At 43.9% G+C, this 25178-nt stretch overlaps 1 protein-coding gene and 1 pseudogene across 4 annotated transcripts in view; one reads left to right on the top strand and one right to left on the bottom strand.

Annotated features, from left to right (window-relative positions):
• Positions 1-25178, bottom strand: part of Mapk10 (mitogen-activated protein kinase 10) — a 273729-nt gene that overhangs the window by 238424 nt on the left and 10127 nt on the right. The window lies entirely within an intron of this gene.
• LOC129667068 (SERTA domain-containing protein 3-like) lies at positions 1616-3550 on the top strand (annotated as a pseudogene).

The raw sequence follows: 25178 nt of genomic DNA, 5'->3' as shown, positions 1-25178 counted from the left end.
CACTAACCAGCATCATGGTAAAGTTAAAGCATTCTAGCCATAAGGGGGAAAGGAAGGTACTTCAGGTCTCAGAGGCATTCATTTTGGAACACAGCATTTTTGACAGCAGATGTTTAAGAAATCTGCCCTCCCGTGCTGAAAAGGGAGTTGTAAAGAGTCCACTTCCTCTTGGCTCTCTTCTTTACAGTCCATCCGCGCACAACCTCAGGCCTCTAAGTGTGCTCTCACATTTCATTTCCATTATAAATCCAGGGCAGGCAAGGGCAGACACAAACCCTAAATAAATTATAAACAGTGTGTGCCAGCCTGCTACCAAACATGAAGCTAAGTGTTTTATATAGGCAAACACCTTTCACCCTCACCCAATTGTGTTGTGTCTCAGAGAGGCCATTTGTGTGGGATCAGACAACAAAGCAATGAGCCAAACCAAAGAGGCAGCCCATTCTACCAGACTTCCTGTTCATAATCTTCCCTGTAACAATCTAAGCAGTAACTGAAGAGTCCAGGAAGATTATCTAATTTAGGAGGAAAATTAGTTAACTGTGGTGGACAAACCCTCTGTCATAGTCTGTGACTTTCGTTTCTGCTGGTAAAATTCAGTAGCAAAATTAACAACAACAAATATATGTTTAACTGTTTTATTTGACAATGTGTTAATATGTAGACTTTGCAAGTTGGCTTTACTAACTGTAGACTTGAGCCATCAAAAAAAAAAAAATACACACTGAGAAAGTCTGTATAAAAACAATGCCGTTCTTGGCAGACTTTAAAACATTCGCACAGTCTTTCTCCATGGCGGCCATCTTGCAAGGACAAAGGGAAGGAGGAGGGGCGCTGGCTACATGTGCTCTGGGCCTTTTAGGAAACATGGAGTTGTTCCTTTGGCCGAAATTGTAGACATCAAGGAAATGGGAACTGTTCAAAAAGGAAGCCCCCTCCACCCCCTCAAGTGTTGCCACAGCAAAACCAGAAGTGTCTACAATGTCACCCAGCATGCCATGGGCATCACTGTAAGCAAGCAAGTTAAGTGCAAGATTCTCACCAAGAGAATCATTGTGCAGCTTGAGCAGGTAAAGTGCTCTAGGAGCAGGGAGAGAGCTTCCTGAAAGGGGTGAAGGAAAACAATCAGAAGAAAAGAAAGCCAAAGGGAAGGTCACCTGGGTTCAGCTGAAGCGCCAGCCCGTGCCCCCTAGAGAAGCCCACTGAGTGAGGACTGATGGGAAGGAGCCCGAGCTGCTGCCACCCTTTCCATATGAGGTCATGGCCAAAAGGAAAAAAAAAAGTAAGTAAAACAAAATTAAAAAGTAAAATAAAAACTCAAATGATGTTGGGCCTGGTGATTCTTCAAGGCCATCCTGGTCTACATAGAAAAACGTTGTAAACAGTGAAGAAAAATTCAAACGAGAGGACTGTGGCAAAGGCACAACAATTAAGGGTGTTTGCTATTTTAAAGATATATACATGTATCTTTATATATGTGAATATATTTTTATTTTTATATATACATATATGTGTGTGTTTTATATACATATATGTATATATTGCATATACATGTGTATATATATCTTTAAAATTCCCATATCATGAAACTTGCAAATAGTACTATAAAGGTTTAGAACCAAGGGCTCCTGCTAAGCACTGGCAAGACGCTGTACTTCAGGCTTGCAGGAGGTAGCCCTGGCGACCCTGGCAGCCAAGGACATGGGAATCTTAAAGAGGAACCATTCTGATTTGGAAGAGGAGGAGGAAGATGAGAAGCAGGACTGGAATCCAGCAGCCCTTCGCAGCTACCAGCAAGCCCTGCTCCGAATCTCTCCGGACAGAGTCCAGGGCAGCCTGGGCCGCAGAGCACCCAGCCTCCGCAGGCATGTCCTTATCCACAACACACTCCCGCAGCTCCAGGCCAGCCCTGCCCCCAGAGCCTCTCTCCCTGCCTACCACCATCCGCTCCATCCTCAGGAAGCTGGATACATCCATGGAAGAGACTGAACCACCTCAGGATCCGGGGCCTTCCTCAAGCTTCCAGCAGGAAATGACGCCCTGGGATGATCCTGTGCTCTTAGTAGCTCTGAGCTCCCGGTACCTAGGAGACTCTGGCCTGGCTGACTTCTCTCTGGACATGGACACATCTGTAGTGGAGGAGGCCTCTATACTTCCTCCCCCTCAGAGCCTCCTCACAGCCTCTTCAGTGCTCCGGAGTCCTGAGAGTAGAATGAACTGGACCACATCATGGAAATCATACTGGGATCCTAAGGCTGATGAGATCGGGCAGCTTTGGTGGGCCGGGTCCTGGGGTGTGACTCATGAATGTGTGTTTAGCAGAGGCTCTACACAGTGGCTGTGGCCTCCTGTCCTCCTGTGCCAGGATTCCACAAACTGTCCTGCATGTATGTGTGCGGGGTTACCCCACCTTCCGTGAAAGTGGGTCTTCCTGAATTAATTTATCTCTTCCAAACGCCGTAACGAGACTCTGGGGGAATCTGATTCCTCACTTATCCATTTCTTCTGCCTCCAGTCCCCACTCTACCTACTAGGGCCTCAGGGAAGATAAAGCTGGACCTGGCAAAGGGTGACGGGTGGGTGACCTCTCCAGGGAGGGGCAGGGGCTGCTCGCCTCCTGGCAGGCTGAACCTCTTGGCAGGACCCCAGTCCCAGCAGCCTCCTGATTCATACCAGGCCGGACCACGTGCAGTGGGTGGAAATCTACCAGCTCCATGCCATGCTCCTTAAGAAGGAGGAGGGGGCAGTGAAGTGGCTTTCTTTTTAATTGGGGATTTTTTTTTTTGCTTTGTTTTTCTTTTTCTTTTTTCTTTTTCTTTTTCTTTTTTTTTTTTTTTTTTTTGAGTGATTTTTTTTTATGTTCTTGGTTTTTATTTTTCTGTTTTGTTCTGTTTTGTTTTGTTTTGTTCTAATAAAAGCATTTTGGAAAGAAAAGAAAAAAAGATTTGGAACCAAGCAGTAATCAGCCTTCAGACTCCTAAGACTGTATGCCCCTCATAATGGTATGGGTCCCCTTTCTACTCATTTTTTCCACATGGTATTCAAACAAACAACTATGGAGGGAAGAATGTATTCCATTTCTACAAACATGGGAAGCTCATACTGTAAATAATAGAATATGCATGAGTTCTGTCATAAATATCACCTGTGGCAAATCTGCCCTCCCCTTCTCAGGATGCTTATAAGATTTGGAACATCCTTTTTGAAAGTCTCTATACACACGTACACACAAATGCCACACACATGTGGTCTCTGCCGGTGTGTTCTTTCATACTGAAAGTTGTCTTTCTTCCAGCTCAGACTTTTTGTCTTACTTGGTTTCGCTTATAGAAATGGGCTCTCATACTCAAGCCTATCGAATTCCGATTTGCACTTTGGTTTTTTGACAAGGCCTTTTTATGAAATTTATTCTTCGCTCATACGTTGTATCCCAGTCGCTGTTTCCCCTCCCTCCACTCCTCCCAGTTCCCCCTCCACCTTCCACCCTCACACAGATCCACTCCTCTGTTTCCCTTCAGAAAGGATCAGGCCTACCAGGGATACCAGCCAAACACGCAGAACAAGTAAGATGAGGCATGTCGCCCCACATCAAGGCCGGAGGAGGCGACCCAGAGTAGACAGGGCTTTTAAACAAAAGACGCTGAGTTCAACTTACTTTCTTCTCTCTTGTCTGTCTGTCTGACTTTCTCTCACACACACGCAGTTGTTAGCTAATCTTTGCTGCCTCTAAATTTCCAACTAAACTTGACGTTTGATTGGAACACGTTCCTAGAAAAACAAAAACAAAAACGGTGCACTCTACATCAGTGATAGAAAGGGAGCACAGAGGAGGAACAGGAAGTGCAGTAATACCGGGATAAAGCTAATGACCCTCCCTGCCCTCGCACAAACTCCTTCCACCCACACATAATCACATGTGAGGGCTGTCACCACTACTGTCTCTACTTAGAGAAAACTGAGGCAGAGTAACTTTCCCAAGTATTTCAAGTGGCAACGAGTGAAGGCAATCTTTAAAGACAGATAATTTAACTTAAAAGTTAGTCTTGCTTACCCAGCACACTCAAAAGACTCTATACCCATCAGTAAATGAGCAATCTACAAAATTTATATATATTAGCAAAATCCTTTTCAGTGGTAAAAATTCATGTGGTTAGACGTAATTCAGAATCTCGAAACATAAATTATATTACAACATTACTATTTTGGTTGTAGTTTAAATGTTATGGAGTTTTCAAGAAGTTATTATACAATATTACACTTTGTATTCTTTCCCATATTTATCTTCTTCCCCAAATTTAGCAATGATCCAAGACCTTTAATTGCTAATATATATTCATTAGTTAATATCAGAAGAACATTTAAACTTTTATTAAGCAACAAAAAAAAGCCCTTAGGATAATATGTTTATTTCTTGAGCAATATTATTGAACATTTATTATGTTCACAGAGCATTCCAGAAAATTGGTGAGAGGAAAATTAGACTCATCTTAGATAGAATGAAAACCACCAATGTTTCAAAGTTACAGTATGTGCTCAGAATTAAAATGAAGATATGTTGCAGAGTTATGGGAACCAAGAAAATGAAGCAATACATTTCCAGGTTCGGTGAAGCAGAGAAAGGCCCTTACCGACGTGGTAGCACTGTAAAGCAAATGTGGCGTACCCAGGCAGGGCCTGGAAGTAGCAGGCAGAGAGGATTTCATTCTGAAGAAGGAGAACACGCCTTCTTCTGGAGGAGCAGGAAAGGGTATGGGCAGGATCACAACATGACTAGACTATGTTCAAGAACTTGGACTTTACCAGTTGCATGGAGCCAAGTGGAAACCATGGTTCCGGTTCTAAAGAGAGTCACTGTCGCTGTGAATGCACTGTGAGGTGCGTTCGCACTGCGGACACAGCTGAGGACAGCACCAACAGAAAGGCAGCGGGGGTCAGCAGAAAGACGGCGATAGGGTTGCCATTGTAAAGGCTTGATGGCTAGCTTATGGCACTTTCTCAAGAGATGAAAAACTGTCAAAAGGTGAAGCCCAATAGGTTAGGTCACTGGGGGTGTGGCTTTGAGATTGGGAGGGAACCTTGGCCCGCGCGCAGACCCACAGTCTGAGGCTGCCACAGGCCCCAAAGCAAGAGAGACTGACTCCTCAGAAAACAAAACTCTAAGCCAAAGTAAACCTTTCATCCTTCCACATTGTTTATCTTGGGTCTTTTTGCCACTCCACAAGAAAGTGACTGCACAGGTTTCAGCTAAGGCAGCAGTGGGGTGGGAGCTGTAACGACCAGGGAGACCCCTAGTCTAGGTGTGCTCAGTTTTTAAGATGAAATAGCCAAAAACCTGCCAAACTCAACTCCATGTGCCTTTCCCCTATCAGAGAGCAAATAAGGAATAACAAACAACACAACTAAAAGTTTACCGTATGCAGTAAGGAGATAAAATTTCTAATGAAAAACAGAGTGAAGCGCTGAAACTAACAGCTGTGTAAATCTGCCTGGTCGTACCAGAAATACGCACGCGCTCCCGACTCTAAATCTACGGGGCACGCGTGTCCTCTCCTGCTCTCTGCGCCGTGGCTTACAGCATTCTTAAATCAGCGTAAAGAACCTTTCAGTGACTGTGTAGCAGGAGGGTGTATAATATATAAGGCCCGGGAGTCTTTTATTCTGTGCAGCATATAATCCATTTGCCTTTAAGTCATTTCTTTTATTAAAGCTTACAAATTTTGAGCATTCCAAGTAAAGTTTCACATGTATGGAATACACTGAGGTTGTTTTTTTTTTTTTTTTTAAGCATATTTTACCTCACCCTGGGGTTTAAAAAAGGCAACAGCATGTTACAATAAAACCACATGTTCCCGTGAATCCATCCCTGCTTCCTCTCATGATTAAATGTGGCAGTTTCAGTCTTACAATGAGTCATAATTAGCAGAAGAATGTGGCCTTGTTACCCCAAATAATGTCCAGTTGTTTAGAATCATATAACACGCTTAAGCACCAGGTCTGAAATTTTGGTGTGGTTTGCCTATATCCTTGGCAAAATTCAGTTATGGTCAATACAAAGGTATTTAGAGACAAAGTCTTAAAGCAGTGGTTATGTCATGAAGAAGCGAGGGTCCTCAGGCGCAAGGCTTCACACAGCACTTGGTGGGCTTGCCCTTCCTCATCTACCACATGAGAGCACAGCTAGAGATTCCCCGAGGGACCGCAAATGCTGACAGCCTTGCTGTAGCCTTGCTGGAGAACAGAGCTGCGCTCTTCCAGTTAGTCTGTGCTGCTCTTGTGCAGCAGCCCCGGATGGATGAAGATGAGCCGAAACCGCTATTTGGAGCTTCTGAAAAGTCGCCAGCTCCACCTGTAATAGCACCTGCTCCACCTGTGTGAATTGGTTTAAACTGCTCACTTGCCTTTTAAATCACAATCAGCCACTATTCCAACCAAGGACTATGCATGGAGATAGCCTAAGACCCCTGCACAGATGTAGCCCATGGCAGTTCAGTATCCAAGTGGGTTCCATTGCAATAGGAACAGGGACTGTCTCTGACATGAACTGATTGGACTCCTCTTTAATTACCTCCCCCTGAGGGGGAAGCAGCATTACCAGGCCACAGAAGAGGACAAGGCAGCCACTTCTGATGAGACCTAATTGACTAGGATCAGAAGGAAGGAAAAGAAGTCCTCCCCTAACAGTGGACTTGGGGAGGGGCATGCATGCAGAGGGTGGAGGAAGGGAGGGATTGGGACAGGAGGAGGGAGGAAACCACGGGGGGAGGGGGAGGATACAAAGTGAGTAAAGTGTAATTAATAAAGAAAAAAAAGAACAAAAAAAAAAGAGGGGTCTCAATAGCATCACCTCGGTTTCATCCAACAAACGAAGCGACCTAGAATTTCCTCAAGCAAACACTGAGGCTCAAGTACGTCTAAGAGTCATGAACCACTCACAAAACGGAGCTCGAGAAATAAGCTTCATAATGATCACGAAGACGTGTGCAGGGCAAGAAATGACTTAGCCAGTGCAATTCTCCACGAGGCCCTGTGGATATCCATAAAGCCACGTGCATGCATGCAAAGCTGCATGGATAGCTATAAGGCCACGTGGCTAGCCACAAGGTCCTGTGGGGGTGGGAATGTGGATCCTGAGTCTTTCCAGTCCCTTGTGCTTCTGCTGGGCCTGTCACTAAATTTCCTTTGCTTATTAGCTGTATCCTTCTGCCATTGCCTTTGTTTCTGATGGTTTTTTTTTTAACTAATGGGTTTCTAAATTACTAAGTTTCCCCTAAAACATGCATTTAGCCCAAATAATAAAGCTCTGCTTATGAAACACAATAGGCTTTTTTTTTCCCAAATAGTATGTGTAAAAGTAGCTTTTATTCACCTGTTTCAGTTGTTGCCTCAGAGAATTACGGCCTCTGTCTGCTAACCTAGGCCTAGTCCTGGAAGCTTCTAGCCTCCATACAGTCTAACCTAGGCCTAGAATGTTTTCAGCCTCTGAGACTCACTGCCTAATAAGCTCACACTTTCTTGTTCTTACTGAGCTCTGGGCTGGCTGGTTCAACTCAGCTGTCCTGGATCAAACTCCTGTCCCAACTGATTAATTCAATCTGGCTTTTCTCTTAGTTTCTGAACTGCTCTGCTTGGCCTCAAAATATGTCAAACAATCTTCTCTAATCTTCTGGCTCCTTCTTATTCTCTGACTCATTTTGTCTTCATCTGAGTTCTTTCTAAGCAACTTGTCTCTGAATTACTGTCCCGGTAAAACTTCCTCCTCCTAATCCCTGCTAGCTGGTGTTTTGCTCTGCCTCTTGATCTACGCTTAACTTTATTAAATCCTGTGTGCAAAAAACTCCTGGATTAAAGGTGTGTCTAGGGATGGCTGAACCATACCTTAATCACTTGTTTACAAAAAAACACAAAGTTAATGGATTAAAGGTGTGTACTGGGGCTCAAGCATATAAAACAAGAAACAGAGTTTTACAGTTCACAATTTGGGGGTTCACAACAGAATCAAATATCCTGCAATAAATATGCAAAACATAAGCCCAAAATACAACCAAATTAAGACTTTTGGGCAGCAAAAATTTGCATTTTACAAATACATTTTGTCTAAATACTTTACTAAAACTTGAAATAAACTGTAAACTTGAAATAGCACTTTACATTCATTGTAACTTTATAAATGTGCCATTGTACAAGTTGTCCTCACTCAGTGAGAAGTTTCTAAAAAGTTTCACAGGCATATTCTCAAAGTCACATTGTGGCTTTAAGACTGAGAAGGAATCGTGCTGTAGAACATCAGGATTCAGTTAAACAGGCATTCTCCCTAAACATATATTCTATAGTAAAACAGGAAAACAACACACCCATCAAATTGCAGTCTGCCCTTGAGCGAAGGTGCCACTTGAGGTCTGACAAAGGATGGCTAAAGTTGACATCTGTGTCACAATAAGGATGGCAAGTCAACAGGCCTGGACAAAACTAAGCCTGACTTGAAGTTTGGGCAGTCATCTTTAAAGAGGCTTCCTCCAGGCAATCTTTGCCATCTGCAATCTTAGAGTAATGGACTGAAGTTAGCGGAATGGACTGATGTTTGCTGAAAGGCCTGGCATGCGTACTGAGGGGGAGCGTCTATTTGTGTCTAGTTGTGGCTTATAATGTACCTGTTCCCAAGGTCCTCCACAAAGAAGCCACATGTCATTTTTCTCTTGTTTTTGTTTTTTGTTGTTGTTGTTTTTGAGACAGGGTTTTTCTGTGTAGCCTGGGCTGTCCTAGACTCACTTTATAGACTAGGCTGGCCTCAGACTCATAGCGATCCACCTGCCTCTGCCTCCCCAAATGCTGGAATTACAGGTGTGCACCACCACTCCTGGCCTTATTAGTATTCTTATGGCTACAGATTTTGAATCCAAATACAATACTGCTGACTAAATGGGTATGACAAACAGGAAATCATAGCATGGCTCCAGGGACTTTTAATGGAGGAGAACCCCCTTCTCTACCTGTACATCAAGTGCTTTTAGTATTTTTTTCCTGTCCTGAATAGACTCCCCACCCCCAAGTCCTTTCTCCTACTCTTCACAGATAAACCTCTAGACCTACGCTTTCTTGTCTATCTCCAAGTATGTCCTGCAGTCTCTTTTCTGACAACACCGTGACAGCAAAAATATGTTCCAACGGATGATCCACGTCATTCAAACACTAGACCAGTCTTCAGCCTTGAGCCGCCTTGACCTGCAGGCAGCGCCCTGCTGATGGAATGGCCCAGAGTCTCTGGATAGTGTCTCCCCTTGCAGTGTAAAAGACAACAAAGACTGAAGCCAGATCTCCTGGACATGTATCAGCTCTGCATTGTCCTGGTTGTGTGACACTCTATAAGCCACTTTCCAAAGCCGCACATGGTTCTCAACCATAAAATCGAGAAAAGCAACAGAATCAATCTCTTGAGGGGTTAAACGTACACCAGGAGGATGCGTGGTCTACGGGCCTCAGCTTGTAGCACCTTATTCTTTTCCTCTCGGGTTATGCTTTCTTTGTTGGTGTTCCCTGACACTTGTTTCTAGACTTCATCTCCCTTACCAGCAACAGGCTCAAGCACCATCTCAGGTCACACCTTAAACTTTGAACACACACATGCTGCTCGCTGGTCACCTCAAATTCAGCACGTGTCTAGCGGACACCCCACCTTCCTGCCAAGCCTCTTCCCTCACCAGTGTTTCCTGTCTCTAAAAACGCCATGGCTCTGATGTCCCCCAAGCCAGGGATCACCCCAGACTGTTGCCTCCCCATGTGACGGAATGCTGTAGATTCTACCTGTGGCTCAGCTAGCCCTTGCACATAACCCCTTCCCTTCTTGCTGAACCAGCCCAACCCAGGCCACCGCCACACCTCTCACGGACCACCTCTGATGCCAGTGTTCTTCGTTAAGCTTTTTCCGTAGAGCAAAGCAAACACTTTTCAAATGTCCGAATGTAGCCATGCCTCTAGTCCTTTGCTTAAAGCGCATTTATGTCTTAGTATCACCCACAGACTTCATCGTGAGCTCCGGGTTTGCTCGCTTCCTAAACCTCACTGATTGTCTTTTATTCTTGCACAGCTTCATCCCTTCGAATACACTTGTTCCTCATCCTACTTTGTCCCATTCTGCCAACCTCCTATTCCTACTCAGACATCTTTTCTCAAAGAGACTGTCTCTGCCACATACCCTGGGTGCCGTATCCTTGTCGTCCTTGTCCATATGCTCATAGAAAAAAGTATCTTTGTCTCCCAAAAGTACTTACTCTTCATTCAAACACTGAAAGAAGTGAACATATAAATGAACCATATAATTATAAACTGTGACCCTATCTAAGAAGAAATATGTCCATTTTCTACCCTAAATTATAATTAAACCTATTCCAAATGCTAGAATAAGAGACACTCAAAAATATATAGATAATTCATCCACCAAAAAAAAAAAGTCATCAGTGTCAACAGCAAGAAGTCCAAAGGAAGAGAAGAGAAAACTGTATGGTTCAGGTCAGGACTTAACTGTCCCATTCTTTGAAGGCCTGGGCAGTCAACCCCATCACTATACACCAACCCTGAACCCAACGCCATTCCCAAAGCTCTGCTAAAATCAAGGGAAGTTCGCTAAACTGACGAAATGATCCCTGACACAAATGTTTGATTTGACTCTTGAATATTAACACTCCATTATACATGTAGGAGTCATCAAACTCAAGCAAAAAGACTGTGAAGATCTCTTGGAAACTAGCAGTAAATGTCATTTATATGAGACACATACAAGATATTGATATGCAAACATCAGAAAAAATTTAAGTTTAACATATGGGGCAGGAGAAAGACTCAGAGTTTAAAACACCTGCTTTTTTTGGGGGGGAAACAGTTTGTTTCCCATTATGTTGCTTGGCTCACAACTGCCTGCAACTTAGCTTCAGGGAATCCAATGCCCTCTTTGACCTCTGTGGGTACCCACAAATAGACACATATTCACATGCACATTAAATATAATGACAATTTTTAAAGTTTTTAAGTCTATCCAAAATAATTATGCTTTAAAGTACCAGGTATTTAAAAAAAAAAGAAAACAAAACAAAAAAGATAGTATTGCTAAAAACAGCAATTAAAAAATAAAATGTTGGTCATTTTAAAATTATTTTTACTTTGCTTGTTTCTTTTTTGTTTTGTTTTGTTTAGAAACAGGTCTTGCCATGCAGCCCAGGCTGTCTGTAAGTTCATGGTAATGCCCCAGTCTCAGCCTCCTGGGTACTGAGATTGCAAGTTTGAGCCACACTCCCAGCTGCTTTTCATCTCGGTGCTCTCTCTCACCTCCTCCTCCTCTTCCTCCTTCTTCTGTTTCTTCTGTTCTGATCAAACCCTCTATTGCTCAAGTGATTGCCCCTGAACTGAAAATTAGACAGAGGAACTCAAAGTAGAAGCAGAAGATTTTTGTTGTTGTTAATCCAAAAAGAAATGTGTAATTTGTGTTGAAATCAGTCTGAGGTCAAATAATAGATGGGTGAACAAGAAAATGTCATACAATAACCTTTAGAAAATAACTAGAACAAGAAATTGCTTCTAGGAATTAAGATCAGATCATTTTTTAAGTAAGTGTAGAATCAATTTTATGGGAGAGAAGTAAGTTTAAAAGGTTAGGTTGTTTCTTTTATCTTGGTGCTGTGTGTTCTGGAAAGATAACCCATCTTGCTAACTCTACATATGGTCTTGCCTGAGAGACATGATCTCTCATAGAATTTTAACTTAAGCCTGAAAATTCCATTTTTTTTTTTTCCAGAAAGTGATTCTTGAAAACTTGTTTAAGGACTCTGTTAAGCAATTAGTATACACTCAGGCCCTTGAATAAAAAGTAAATTTACCCACAAAATGATTTCAATTTTTTTTTTCAGTCATGCAGCTTTGGAAGACTCAAATGTCTATGAAGAAAAAGCATATATGCTCAAGTTCATGTCAAATGAGGTCTTTACTCAATGTCATTCAGAGAGAAACCCTGCTCCTCTTACCTACAGCTGTAACTCTAACATACTCCTTTCTTTACACTTGTGCTTAAGGCTCTCTTTAATCGTGTTGACATTCTTTTTTTTATTAATTACACTTTATTCACTTTGTATCCCCCCCATAAGCCCCTCCCTCCTCCCCTCCAGATCCCACCCTTCATGTTGACATTCTAACGCACAACATATTTTACCTACCGATCCAGTTTATCGGCCTCTTTCCCCCCGTAACACCAGCTCCACGAGATGTGTTTTGAACTCATCATTTTCATTACTGTGATCGGTTAGAACAGCTAAAATGGGGCCTGGGCTGTAGTAAATAGTCATCAGATCGAATGAATAAAGTCTGTGTTTGTTGGTCACCTATACCTTTGCGTGGCACAGTTGAAGACACTAAAAATTATAACCATAGCTTCAGCTTAGAAATGGCTGATTGTCCTATTGAGGCGAGCACAGCGCCACCTTAAGCATCGTGTCATGCTGAAATGAATTCCTGTGGCCTCCTTAGCCGCTGACAGCATTTCTGTCCACACTGTCCTAAGTGGATGTCCTCTCGTTTTAGAAAGCTTAGGGGAGAGAGTTTCCGCGGGGAGAGAATGGAGAAACCGAAAGTGCTGGACGTTTTAGGTCTTTATTATGGCAGGCTCACCATGACCAGAGCATTCACAGGAGGGCACAGGAGAGCCAAGTCCCTTCCTCAGTGCCTGGGTCAACAGCAGGGAGGGCAGACTCAGTCCCTCTGCTACCGCTGTGCGGCACACAGGAAGTGAAAAGGTCGCTGATTCCCAGAAAAGGTGAGTACTGAGGCTGGGGATGAGAACAAGGTGAACGCAAAGTGGTGGTTTGAGCAAAAGCAGCCCCTAGAGGCTAAGGGGGCGTGGCATTATTTGAGGTGTGGCTTGTTGGAGTCGTTGTGGCCTTGTTGCAGGAAGCATGTCACTGGGGAGCCAGGCTTTGTGGTCCCAGAAGCTCAAGCCAGGCCTAAGGGCTCACTCTCTCTTCCTGCCACCTGCAGATCCAGATGTAGAACTCTTGGCTCCCTCGCCAGCACCATGTCTGCCTGCATGCCGCCATGCCTCCCTCCATGATGATAATGGACTAAACCTCTGAACCTGTACGCCAGCCCCCATGAAATGTTTTGTTTTAAAGAGTTGCCATGGTCATGGTGTTTCTTCCCAGCAATAGAAACACGAAGACACTGACTGCCACTCAGAATCCTCCACTGCAGACCTCAGAGCTTTTGCCCTACACAGCAGATACCATAATACTATAAGACCGGTCACTTCATGTAAGAATATATGCTTTTTTCTAATATCCGTCTTTTTCTACCTTTCCACCTCAAATTCTAGCTTTCTCTAATCCAGTCAAAAACCTCCTGTTCTCCCCATCTTCCCTGATAAAACTTATGCTTCTTTCCAGACTTCCTATTGCTAGCTTGAAAACAGTATCTTGCATCTACAGAGATGCACACATTTCAAAGCACATTATTTCATTCATGCAAATAAACCACAGACTACATTCACAGACATTTCTTTCCTTGTGTTTCTGGCCTCCACAGCTCACTACCCCCAAGCCTAGGAGGACTCACCCAGGAACACCCATGTTAATGAGAATAAAACTGAAATCAGTTTACTTTATTATATTGAAAAGCACCCCAGGCACTTGCTGTGATAGCAACCGCCCTTCTGTTGTTATTGCTGTAATGAAACTGCTTCAAAATAACCCACATCAAACCAATCTTTTTCAGAGCGCTAATGGTCTAATAATAACAATGAAATTTAATCCTCTGCTCCAGGAAGAAACTGTGTGTGTTTTACACATAATCTTCTCAACAATTATGAGGTATGCTCTACACATCCATTTCATAGATAAAGAAACTAAGACTTAAGAATGTTGACTAACGGCTGTAGAGAAGGCTCCTCAGTTAAGAGCCATTGCTCTTGTGGAGAATAAAGGTTCAATTCCCATCACTCACACAGCAGCTTACAAACACCTGTAACTCCAGTTCCAGGTGAATCAATGACCTCTTCTGACGTCCACCAGCACCAGGCACCCACATGCAAGCAGAACAGTAGTACACATAAAAATAAATAAATAATTTTTTTTAAATCGTTGCCAGGCCTGTGGAAACGGCTGATTCAGTGAATCCACTTACAGAGAAAACCTGGTGACTGGAGTCCCAGTCCTGGAACCCATGCAAAAGTGGAAAGAGATAGCTGATCCTGCAAAGTTGCTTTCCACCTTCCACATGCATGCCATGACGTGCACATACCTGCCAGCTTCCTGTCACACACACAATAATAATAACACTAAATTTAATTTAAAGTTGTTTTTTTTTTAAGTTTGACTGCTTTGCCCAATAGAAGCAGTTTAGGAAACGTGATTCAGCATCTCTAGGCAGGGCACGCCTCTCATTGGGATGGACACTGTCCTGTTTACATGGTGTAGAAGTACAATACTGCAGAGTCACGAGAAGAAGTCATCTGCATCCACAGTAAGCCAGGGCATAGCATCTCAGGGTCGTATAGTGAGTAAGGGAAGCAGCAGGAAAGAGGAGAAGGGGTTGAAGCTAAACAGGACTGGAAGAGACGATGCAAACCCTGCTACCTGCTCTTTCCCAACACCAGCTTCTTGGCAGAAAGCTGGAGTCTTCATACACACACACACACACACACACACACACACACACTTGGCTGCCTGCTTCAGTTCTTGGGTGTTACTAGGCAGTCTCCATTTTGAGGGTTGGTAACCACCCCTGCAATTAGGGGCTAGAAAAGGACAGTACACAACCCAAGCCTTGGTCACTAACCTAACAGTGGAGTTTCATTCTGTAAATACTACAGCCAGATCTTGTCATTATTTTCACTAAGCAAAGCAGCATGAATCCTTCCCTACCATCCCAGCCTCCATGCTATGGAGGTTACCTTCTGTGCCTCTGAACTTACTCAACTATGAAACAATGACAAGATGGGCTCTGAGCTACAGCAGGCAAAGCCCTGCACTTCAGAAACAGGGGCAGCAACAGCTCCTGGTCATAAAGAGGAACTGTGAAGAAATTGCGAGGCACAAAGGAAGCCCTGAGTGAATGTGCACTTATGACATGGCCATGTGAAGGAACCCGGGCCTCAGGCCTATATGTGTGACAATGTCTTCCTTCCCCAGGTGAGGCTCATGATGGTAGAGCATTCCTCAGGTCGGAGTGCAAATGTCGATAGTATGTGCAGAACATGTCTACCTTAGCTTTCTCCAATGGATGTTTATAGCCTAGGCTGCTGCCCTACAGAGACTGTTCCTGCTGAGCTTAGTTTAAACATGTCTTCCTGTGTGGCTGTGTTACATACCTGTAACTACAAACCTTGTCTCTTTGTTCATCTATATGCAGTAACCCCAGTTCAACAACAACTCATGTACACAGTCAACACTGGGAGCTCCAAGGATGTGGGGTCTCCTCCATGTGAGGCCCAGACCACCGGCCCCATCTTTTCTGTGTCCATGTCGATGTCCTTTCCTCATTCCTTCATCACCCCTACTTAGAGTTCCTAGACTCAGGCTGTGCTAAGACTTGGCAAGAAACAATGAGATCATAGATGTAACATACTCACATATCACCTGGCCCAAAGTAACCTCTATAAGCATTTGTTTTCCTAGCTGCTAGACAACAATTAGCCATCAGAATTCCAAAATTATCTAATAATTCTACAAGAAATTAGATCAAGCGTTCTCACCTCTTCTTCTTATGAAGGCTGTGAAGCAGACAGTATTACTGCTATCAACAAAATTATTTTCAATTTTACAGAAAGATCACAGAGAATTCCAAATTGCCAAGGCAGAAAAATGATTTAAACCAGTGGTTCTCAACCTGTGGGTCATGACCCCTTGAGAATTGAGTGACCCTTTCAGAGAGTCCATTTTTCATACAAAGAACATCTACAGATCAGATATTCATATTACAATTTATAACAGTAGCAAAATTATAGTTTGGAATAGTAGCAATGAAAATAATTTTATGATTGGGGTCACCACAACATGAAGAATGATATTAAATGGTCACAGCATAAGGAAGATTGGAGATTTAAACAGTGATCAAATTTCATTCTGAACCCAAAATCTTAATCACTGTACTATTTCAAATCTATGCCAAGCATTATCCTAGAAATTTATATCTCTTTCTTCAGTTAATTCTCACAGCCACCTTTATGAAAGAGATATCATTGATATTCCTATTTTACAGATTAAAATGAAAAGAAAATGAGAGTAGGTAGGCAACATAGGCAAAATTACACATCTAGAATGTGGCCAAGATATGTTTGTCTCACAGGGAAGGAAAATGAAGGAGCGGTCCTGAGTCCTGACCGCTGTGAACTCACAGGCGACACAGTGCTGGGAGAGCCCTCCCTCCTCTAAACAGTGTCTAAGCTAGCATGCCAAAGAGAAATACTGAACACAGGAGCCATACAAGGAGGAGTTGATTAAATGCTAATGTGCTCTGATTTGCATTCCTATTCAATCATTTTGCCACTTCTACTGCAGCTCTTTTCAGTAGCCATTTTCAACCCATCCCATATAATTTGGAAGGGATATAATTTACCATTAACAAATAGGCATCAAGTTTTCATAGGAAGCAAACCTTCATTTCATTCCAGTCCCCAAGAAGTCAGAGATAATACAGACAAAGGCAATCACTCGGCACACAGCCACAGCAAAGAGGAGAAGCAGTCGGTGAATTTAGCCAAAACCCACAAGAAGGCAAGAATATCCCTTCTCAGTGCCAATGGCCAATAACTGATGGGGTGCTCAACAGAATTAGTCAATTCGTGTAGTCCTTAAATTAGGAAAGTGAGCCTTGGCTTAGTAAGCAGAACTAAGGCTGTTGGAAGCCAAGCCACCCCAGGCCTCCATGCCACACGCCAAGGACGTGGTGTATGTCCCTCGGGGAGCTTGGTGGACCAGTCATGGTGGAGGAAGGTCCTTTCAGGATCAATAGGAAGACACACACTGTTACGGATCTTGAAAAACAAAAAACTATAGGGCTCAAACTAGAAGATCCCCTCCTTAGCTGAGGATCAGTTGGCACTTGATAGCTGCTGGAAGAGGAAAAATTAGTTTTGTTTTAGTTGTAGGTTGACCACACCATAGGGGAAAAGCCAGACTCGGGCATAGCTGGGCAACATGTATTAGACTGAACGGGTTTTCAATGATAAAGAAAGAGAAGACAAAGTTGAGTGAGTAGGGATCTGGGAGGAGTTGGCAAGGTGACCGTAAGATCAATACAGTATATAAAATTCTCAAACAGTTAATAAAAATTATTTTTAAAAGAAGGTGTAAGCAAATTTTCTTCATCGGGCAATTGTGTGGAAATGTGTTATAAGAAGGATAGCTGGTCAATAAAACGAAGTTCTTGTATCCTTTATATTCACGGCAGAAACAAGTATTTGCTTTAGTGGGGTCATTTAAAACAAACAAACAAGCAAGTGGCAACAACAACAAAAACGCCCAACCAGAACATGAGAAGATGAATAAGATGAATAAAATTTAAGAATATTCATGAATTCTTCAGAATGCTATCTCACCTAAAGAGCAATTGATGTTCAATTATGAGGTCCTGAGTTAACTACTGAGCAGTTAGAACAGAATTTACACACACACACACACACACACACACACAGAATCTTATTTCCCAGAGTAAGGTTCTGGGGAAAGGGAAACAGACTGATGCTAGAGTGATAATAAACAGTGACTGCACTGCAGACCACCCTGCGTGGCCCCAGAGCGGGTGCTGTGCACACCGTGCTCAGTACCCTCCAGCCACCCTCACAGCTTTGCTCGAGAGGAGACGGGGCTTCAGAGGTTGAGGTGCCACCAGGATCTCACAAAGTCATGGGCATTGAGCTAGCAGTCTGGCTCCGGGTGCCATGACTTGACTGGCATGCTATGCACTGTAGGTTAAATCAATGGACCCAGGCACGTGAGAGCAAGCACGGCTCACAGCACTGTTGTCACGCTTCCTGTGCCCAGGGAAGAGGCAGGACCTGTCTGTGGTAGGGATGGAACACCTGATCAGAATAGTGGGACAAATAATTAGATGCAATGAAGCTTAAATACTACCGAAATGACTTCTCTCCTAACGGGGCACTGCCTTGCCAGCCAGAAGGCTTCATAATAAACAAAGCGTAAGGGCTTTCATGCTTGACTCCATTGTCCGTCTGTCTCTGGTGATGACTAAAGCTCGGTTTGCCGTGTCGGCGTTTCGAGGTAATGACTCTCCTGCTATCAACAGCGGCAAGAGTCCCAGGAAGGGTTTCATGTTTACACAGCAGCCTTCAACACAGGAGCAAAAGCACCTGGCAAACATTTGCATTTTTATTATTGATGGCTCAGTTTAATAAAGTGACTTTCCGTCAAAGAGCTTATTAATCACTGCACATACTCCTGTGACACCCATAGGCGGGCAATACATCTCTGCAGTGTGCATACGGGGAATCCAAAGCCCCAGAGCCTGGCCACAGTGGCTGAGCAAGACTGAGCTTGGAAGGAAGCCACTCCTCCCACCGTCGCTTCCAGCGACTTGGCATTACCTGAAGTGCAGAGGCTTTCTCAGGTGCTGGGTCCCTCTCCACACACTTTCCCACCAGAGCTACTCTTCCTCCTGTGACTGCTCATCCTGCCTCCTGGTAACCCCCATCCCCCAACACACATGCCCTCCCACCCCCATTTCCAGCCACACCCAGCATTGCTGTCAGAATCGTTTTTCTCTCCTTTTCTTTTGAAATTTCAAATTTATTTATTTATTTACTTTACATCGTAATTGTAGCCCCCCTCCTTTCCTCCTGGTCCCACCCTCCTTCACTCTTCTTTCATTTCCCTTCCCTTATTCCTTATAAAAGGGGAGCCCGACCCACCCACCTTACTGTTGCTCAGAAAACCACAGCAGCCTCTCATCTGTGAAAACAGGCCCAGGTCCTTCACAGGCCATTCAAGGCTCCCTCCACACACATTCACTGTATCTCCACAGCCATGATCCTGACCGTCGCTTCTTCTCCGCATAGACCACATAGCCCAAACTTCTGAATTCCAAAAACTCTGCTCCTTGTACATTCTATTCCTCTTCCCAGAAACTTTCTAACTTTGGTGCTATCAAAAATATTGTTAGTCAGCCTCCTGCTACCACAGCAGACATAATACTGATACAGTTCATGTACAAAGAGAACACGTTTATTTGCTCGCGGTTTGGGGGAGTCTCAGCCTATAATGGGTGAGTTTTCTGCTCTATGCTTATGATAGCACCTCACAGCAGGGGCAAGAACAGAAGGAAAGGCACCCGTGCCTTGACCATGAAAAAAGAGGAAGAGCCAGGGTTCCACCATGCCCTTTAAAGAATGGGAAGACCTCTTCCTCAGTCAGCACAGCTTCTCAGTCTTGAGCAGCACCTTCCTGGGGCCCGGGCTTTACCACAGGCACCTTTGGGGGGCAGCCCAGGTGGAAGCTATAGCAAACACATTCACAGTTGCGCTGTAGTGCTTTCTCCTTCCCAAGTGCAGTGCCTGATGCCTGAGGGTCCTCAGACATTTTTGGGGATTACACTAACTTCTTTAGTGACTTGCATTATATTTTATTTTTATGAGTGGTGGAAAGGCTAACATGATCTGAGGTAGAATCATCAAAAAAAATAAGTGCTAGTACTTACTGTGGTTTTATTATTATTATTAACTAATTTATTTTACTTTACATCCTGATGGCAGCTTCCCCCGCTCCTGTCCACCCAATCCCTCCTTCTCACTTTCCCTCTCACTTTCCTCTTCCCTCCCCTACCCTCCCTTTCTCCTCAGAGAAAAAAAGGCCTCCGACATATATCAACCTGCCTTGGCATATCAAGATGCGCGGTAGGACTAGGCACATCTTCTCCTATTGAGCCCAGACACGGCGGCCCAGTTAGGGGGAAGGGATCCAGAGGCCAGGCTGTTCTAAGCCATGTCTCTAGCTCTTCTGACGTCAGGACTCGCCACTGTCGTGCCCCTTCTTTGGCAAATGTGCACCCACCTCCCAGAGACGACATGCGAGATGGTGTGCTGACCAGACGGATGAGCAGGTGAGAAAACTCCACTGGCTATTGTTAACCTGGGTCACTAAACAGATCTGCGGGAAATGTGAAACAAGTCACTTTTCTCCAGGTCATTTTCATTCCATTAAAAAGCAGCTCTGGTAAAGGCACAGTGTTACCTATGTTAGCCTGAAACATATCGTTGATATTTTTCAGTGAATTGTGCATGTATTCAATAGTTCGTGTTTAATTTTTAATGTAGAAAATACCAATGGTCTCTTTCAGTTGCTCACTAATTTTTATGAATGTGAAGATACCACAAAAGTTGGGGCCCTAAACCAGAGGGCTCGTGGCTTTCTGCAAAACCCATTTTAAAATGTCTCAGTAGAAGCTGAGTCATCTACAGTTGCGCTGTTTCCTGGGCTTTAATTCTGTGTGAAAAACTACCTGTGTATGAGATGCATTTAGTCACAGGTTTTCCTAATCCCTATCTCACTACAAAAACCGAGCTTGGCAGCCATATGTCTATGGACAGAGACAAGTTAAATGTGTCTTGGTTCCTAGGGAGCCTAGGGACAGTGTGTATTTGTAAGAAGGGTGGAGAAGGGAGGAGGTGTGTCTTGATCGTCCCTCAGAGATCCTGCTGTGGTAATCTGGTCTCTGAAAGTGGCTGCTAATTTCATGCAAGCATGTAATATTGCAGGCCTAGCTCAAATGCCAATAGTTAAACCTGCTATGTTGATGAATCCCAGTACAACTTAGAAATCGCGTCTTCTGAAGGCAAACGTTAAAAAGTCGATCTCACAAGCACACGGGTTGAACAAGCGTGTGTACACCAGTTCCTTAATGGAAAAAGATACAGACGTGTGGAATGAACGAAGTGAGTTCACTCAGCTCTGCCTAAGCTATCTATCTGTTATGACGGATGGTGAACGCTCAATAATTAAAAATGGCTTCTTGTAACCGAACTATCATAGGAGTCATACTACAGAGAATAGGAATGGCAGGATAAAGCTAATTGCGAGAGAAAGGTTAAAGAAAGAAATGCACACTGGCAAGGCCACCTTTGAGAACCCTCTGAGTCTCACCTGCCTGCTGCTCCCCTCTCAGCTGCCCGAGAATCTGCCTTCCACCCTCAGAGCCCCTTCACTGGCCAGCACCACCTCTTCACAGTGCTTCACTGGACCTGAATGAACCCTTGGGTATCATCTCATGCTTTGCTTCAATCTGTGCATTCTGACCTACACATTTTTATAATTAAAAAGAAGTTTAAATAAGATACTATAACCCTTTCATGCACTGTAGGAGTTCAGCCATACAGTATTGATTCAGGGCTGAGCTACAGTGGCAATGCATCATTGGGCTCTCCTCCTTAAAACATTTAACTCTTTCTGGGCAACTGATGCACTTCCTCCCCCTTCACAAGACATTTCCTGTATAAGCTCTGTGTGCCGTCATGGGCTATTTTAATATAGAATACTCATTAATCCATAGGAGGAAATTGACTGGGCAAAGCTTGTGGTCATCAGTTCACACTGTGGGCTCCAGGTGTTCCTGAAAATCAGTTTGCTTCACGGGGTCTAGTCTCGTAGGAAATGTTGACATTCTTTAACCAGAGGGATAAATGAAGATGTCACGCTCTGTTGCGTTCAGACGCAGAGATGGCTAGCAAATAGAGGGCGCTTCCGTCAGCATCAGATGCCGCCCTGCAAGTGCAGAGCTAGAAGGCCAGTGCCCTAAATGAGGTCTCACTGACTGACATTCCTTGCCGCTAGCTTGAACCGCTGGGGGAGACAGGGTAGTCAAGGGGCCCAGGAAATGTTGTATCTATTGAAACTCAACAAAATTTAAACATTCTTGAAATTGTCTTCTAGTCAGTTTTTCATAGAGTCTTCTCCCTCCCTCCCTCGTCCCAGTGGACCATCCAAACAGATCTTGCTACCAAGCCTAAAGACTTGGTTGAATCCCAAGAGGACACCTGAGGAAATGAGGAGACCAACTCCCACATGCTGTCCTCCTCTCTACGCATAGTACACACACAGACACACGAGCACATGCACACAGACACAAAGTTGTACTCCAAAACTGAATTATGTTGATTCTCAAAGTTTATCAGTTTTTCTAAAAACAGTACCATCAAGGCTGCTGACAATGCAATCTAAAGGAGCTTAAAAGTGGGTCACAGAACTTAAGACTATCCTCCTGAAGGCACAGTTAGAAAGAAAGCATTGAACCATCTCACATGCATAATTTTTATACTGACACTATAAATGATGAAGGGGTGCATGCAGTAAACACAACTAAACCACAAACTATATTCTTCAAATCCTAACCTGACAACAGTTCTCATGCTACGCAAACTCATTAGCATATTGTGCCTTGATCCCGATGATAGTTCCTCTAATGCCAGTTATCAGAATACAGAGAATTTTTCCCGAAACCCCTGAGAGACAAGGAAAGCTTCAGAGACATTAATTTCCTCTCTAAATGTGAGCCAGGGAAGCCGACTTCTAAAGTATAGCAGGTGCTGCGGTGCTGATCACTTAGGAACTCTCAAACACTTGGCATCCACCATCCTTAGAGGAACACAGGCTGGGGGCCTGTCAGTCAGTGTAAAGAAACTGCCGCCTCCAAATTGTTCAGACCTGGAGGGTCTTGATCCACTTGAGCCGCACACAGTAAAGCAGGAACTTTGAGTGGGAGCTTATAAAACACAACACTGTCGATTCTGCAGGCTGAGGACTCCAGGATAGCATCAGACTCGGAGTCCTGGCTCAGGGCAGGGCCTCTCACTGTGTCCTCGCTTGATGGAAGAGAACACTCTGTCCTCTGGCTTCTCTTTTCTCATGACAAGGACTCACCCCCTAACCTAATCATTTCCCAAAGGCCAGGTCTCCTGACACCGTCCGCTTAGAAGTTAGCATTTAGTATATGAACTTGGGAGGAAGAAACCAAGTATTCTGTTTTAGGAAAACTTCCTCCAATTTCACTGAGTTACATGGTCCTAAGAATTTGGTTTCCCATCTCAGCTGCTTGGCAATTTTTGAGACTCAAGAGAGAACATCATTCTGGAATGACAAGCTTCAGAATAGTCCCTGATCTACCTCATTTGTAAGAGATTTGTTTGGTTCCGTAAGTCTGTGAGAATAGTTTCTCTTATTTTATTGTTCCTTGGAATTCTTTTCTCTGTATTTACCTAGAATTTAACTCATATCGATGTTTTAAGATTCTCTTCAGGTCCAACTTTCATCTTCAATGTTACAGAGCATCTAATTTTTTTCTTTTAATGTGTATAGTTCAAAGCAAAAGTCCCTAGGCTCTGCACCTACTAGCTTCATGACCTGGGGAAAGTCGGTAAACAGTTTGCACTTCCTTGTCATTGTCTGTAAAATCAGTGTGCTCAGAAGGACTTCACTTGAGTGGATTAGCACAGGCAGAGAGAGTGCTTCAAGCCCTCTTTGGTACTAGGTAGTCAGCAACGTCTGCTGGTATCACCAGCTTTATCGTAGCCTCGCTCTTCCTGTGCTTGTCTGAGCAACTGTAATTCGTGAGTCCTGCGGATCTTACAGCTCAGTGGTCGTTTACTTCCTTTTCCCACACAGAGCAAGAGAATCTCTAATGAGCTTTTCCTATCTGGTGAGCCATGGCTACACTCAAATATTTACACGGACCCAAAGTTCACTACTTAAAGCACGCACATGTGAGCAGAGTCCACAATCAGCAAGTTCGCCCCTGTGTAGTGCCTACCGTCTATTCGGCAGGCTTTTCTCCATTTAAAAACAACGTCATACCTTCTAACTTCTCCTGTAAAGACTGCAAAGGAGCCGTCACCTCCTTACTGTCCAGCGTCAGCCTCCATTGCTCTACCCCAGGCAAAACGCTGTCATGCCTCCTGAAGGCACATTTTCTCAGTCTTCACTATCCTCACCCCAGCTTCCCCTTGTGAATGTGCTTTCCAGTTGCAGCCACTAAAAGCTGCAGACGGTATTCCAATGGCCTCCAAATAGTAAAAAAAGACAGTGGGTACTTTGTTTAGGAAACAGAAGGAATTTTGGCAAAACTAATGAACAATAGCCACCAAACACAATGCTTGCGTAAAAAAAAAAAAAAAGAAGAACTTAAAGTCATCCATTGAGATGTGCCAAAAAAAAAAAAACAAAAAAAAAAAAAAAAAAAAAAAAACGCAGGTCATCACATTGCCCACTCAAATGAGATTGTGACTTCTTCCAAGCCGCTTTCCAGATCATATCAAAGCTACTGTTTCTGAAGTTTTCATATAGCTTGATTGTTTCTACATGTAGCTATATTGTTTCTACACATAGCTTGACTGTTTCTGTAGCAGCTGAAGACTTTTGGTCTTCCTTTGCCCTGCATCTGTCATTCTGTGTGTCTGTCTCCAGGATGCCTGTCTCTTTTTCACTCATCTTTCAAGAAACAATCATTCAACAAGTATGAACTCAGTGCCTATTAACTACAGAATAGCAGATACTGAGCTCTGTGGAGGCTCTTCAAGGATAAGTGAGTCTGGCTAGGATCACTCCCTCGTTAGTACAGAGTCACAAGGCAGATGCCTAATAAACCACAGTAGAGAAACAGCGAGGGGATAGGTTCAGACTGCTGAAAAGGAAGAGAAAAAGAAGGCCAAATAGAAAGGACCGAAAACAATTTCTCAGAGAAGAAATCTGGAGCCAGTGTACCCAGTACCTGCTAATTTTTAGTGTGCCTAAAATCATCTGAGTCTTGTTAAAACTCGTGTTCTGAGTCAGTGGGGCTCAGGAGGGCCTGAGATGCTGAATTTCTGTTGAACTCTAGACGAAACCCATGATGTGCTTTCTGAGTGTTGCAAATGTTTGAAAGGATAGTGCCATGGTTTGAAAGTGGAATGTCCCAAGGTCACGTGTTGGAACACCTGGTGCCCAGCCTGGTGGGGACTTCAGGAGACAGGTCACCAGTGGAGGCCCTTGAGGATGATAGCCGAGCATAAGCCCACTCTCCAAACACCGCGATGGAAACTCCCAGCCTGCTTTCCCCACTATGAGGGACCAAAATTGCTGGAAACTCCTTCCTCCTTTAAGTTACCTCTGCCAGGTATTGTGGTCAGATTGATGGGAAAGCAACCAAGACAGCCAGCGTGGTCCAAT

This window comes from Psammomys obesus, unplaced genomic scaffold (genome assembly GCF_907164565.1).
Source record: "Psammomys obesus unplaced genomic scaffold, mPsaObe1.curated_primary_1811, whole genome shotgun sequence".
In the NCBI taxonomy this organism is placed as follows: Eukaryota; Metazoa; Chordata; class Mammalia; order Rodentia; family Muridae; genus Psammomys; species Psammomys obesus.
Note: the sequence above shows the minus strand (reverse complement) of the source record. Positions and strands in the feature narration are given on the sequence as shown.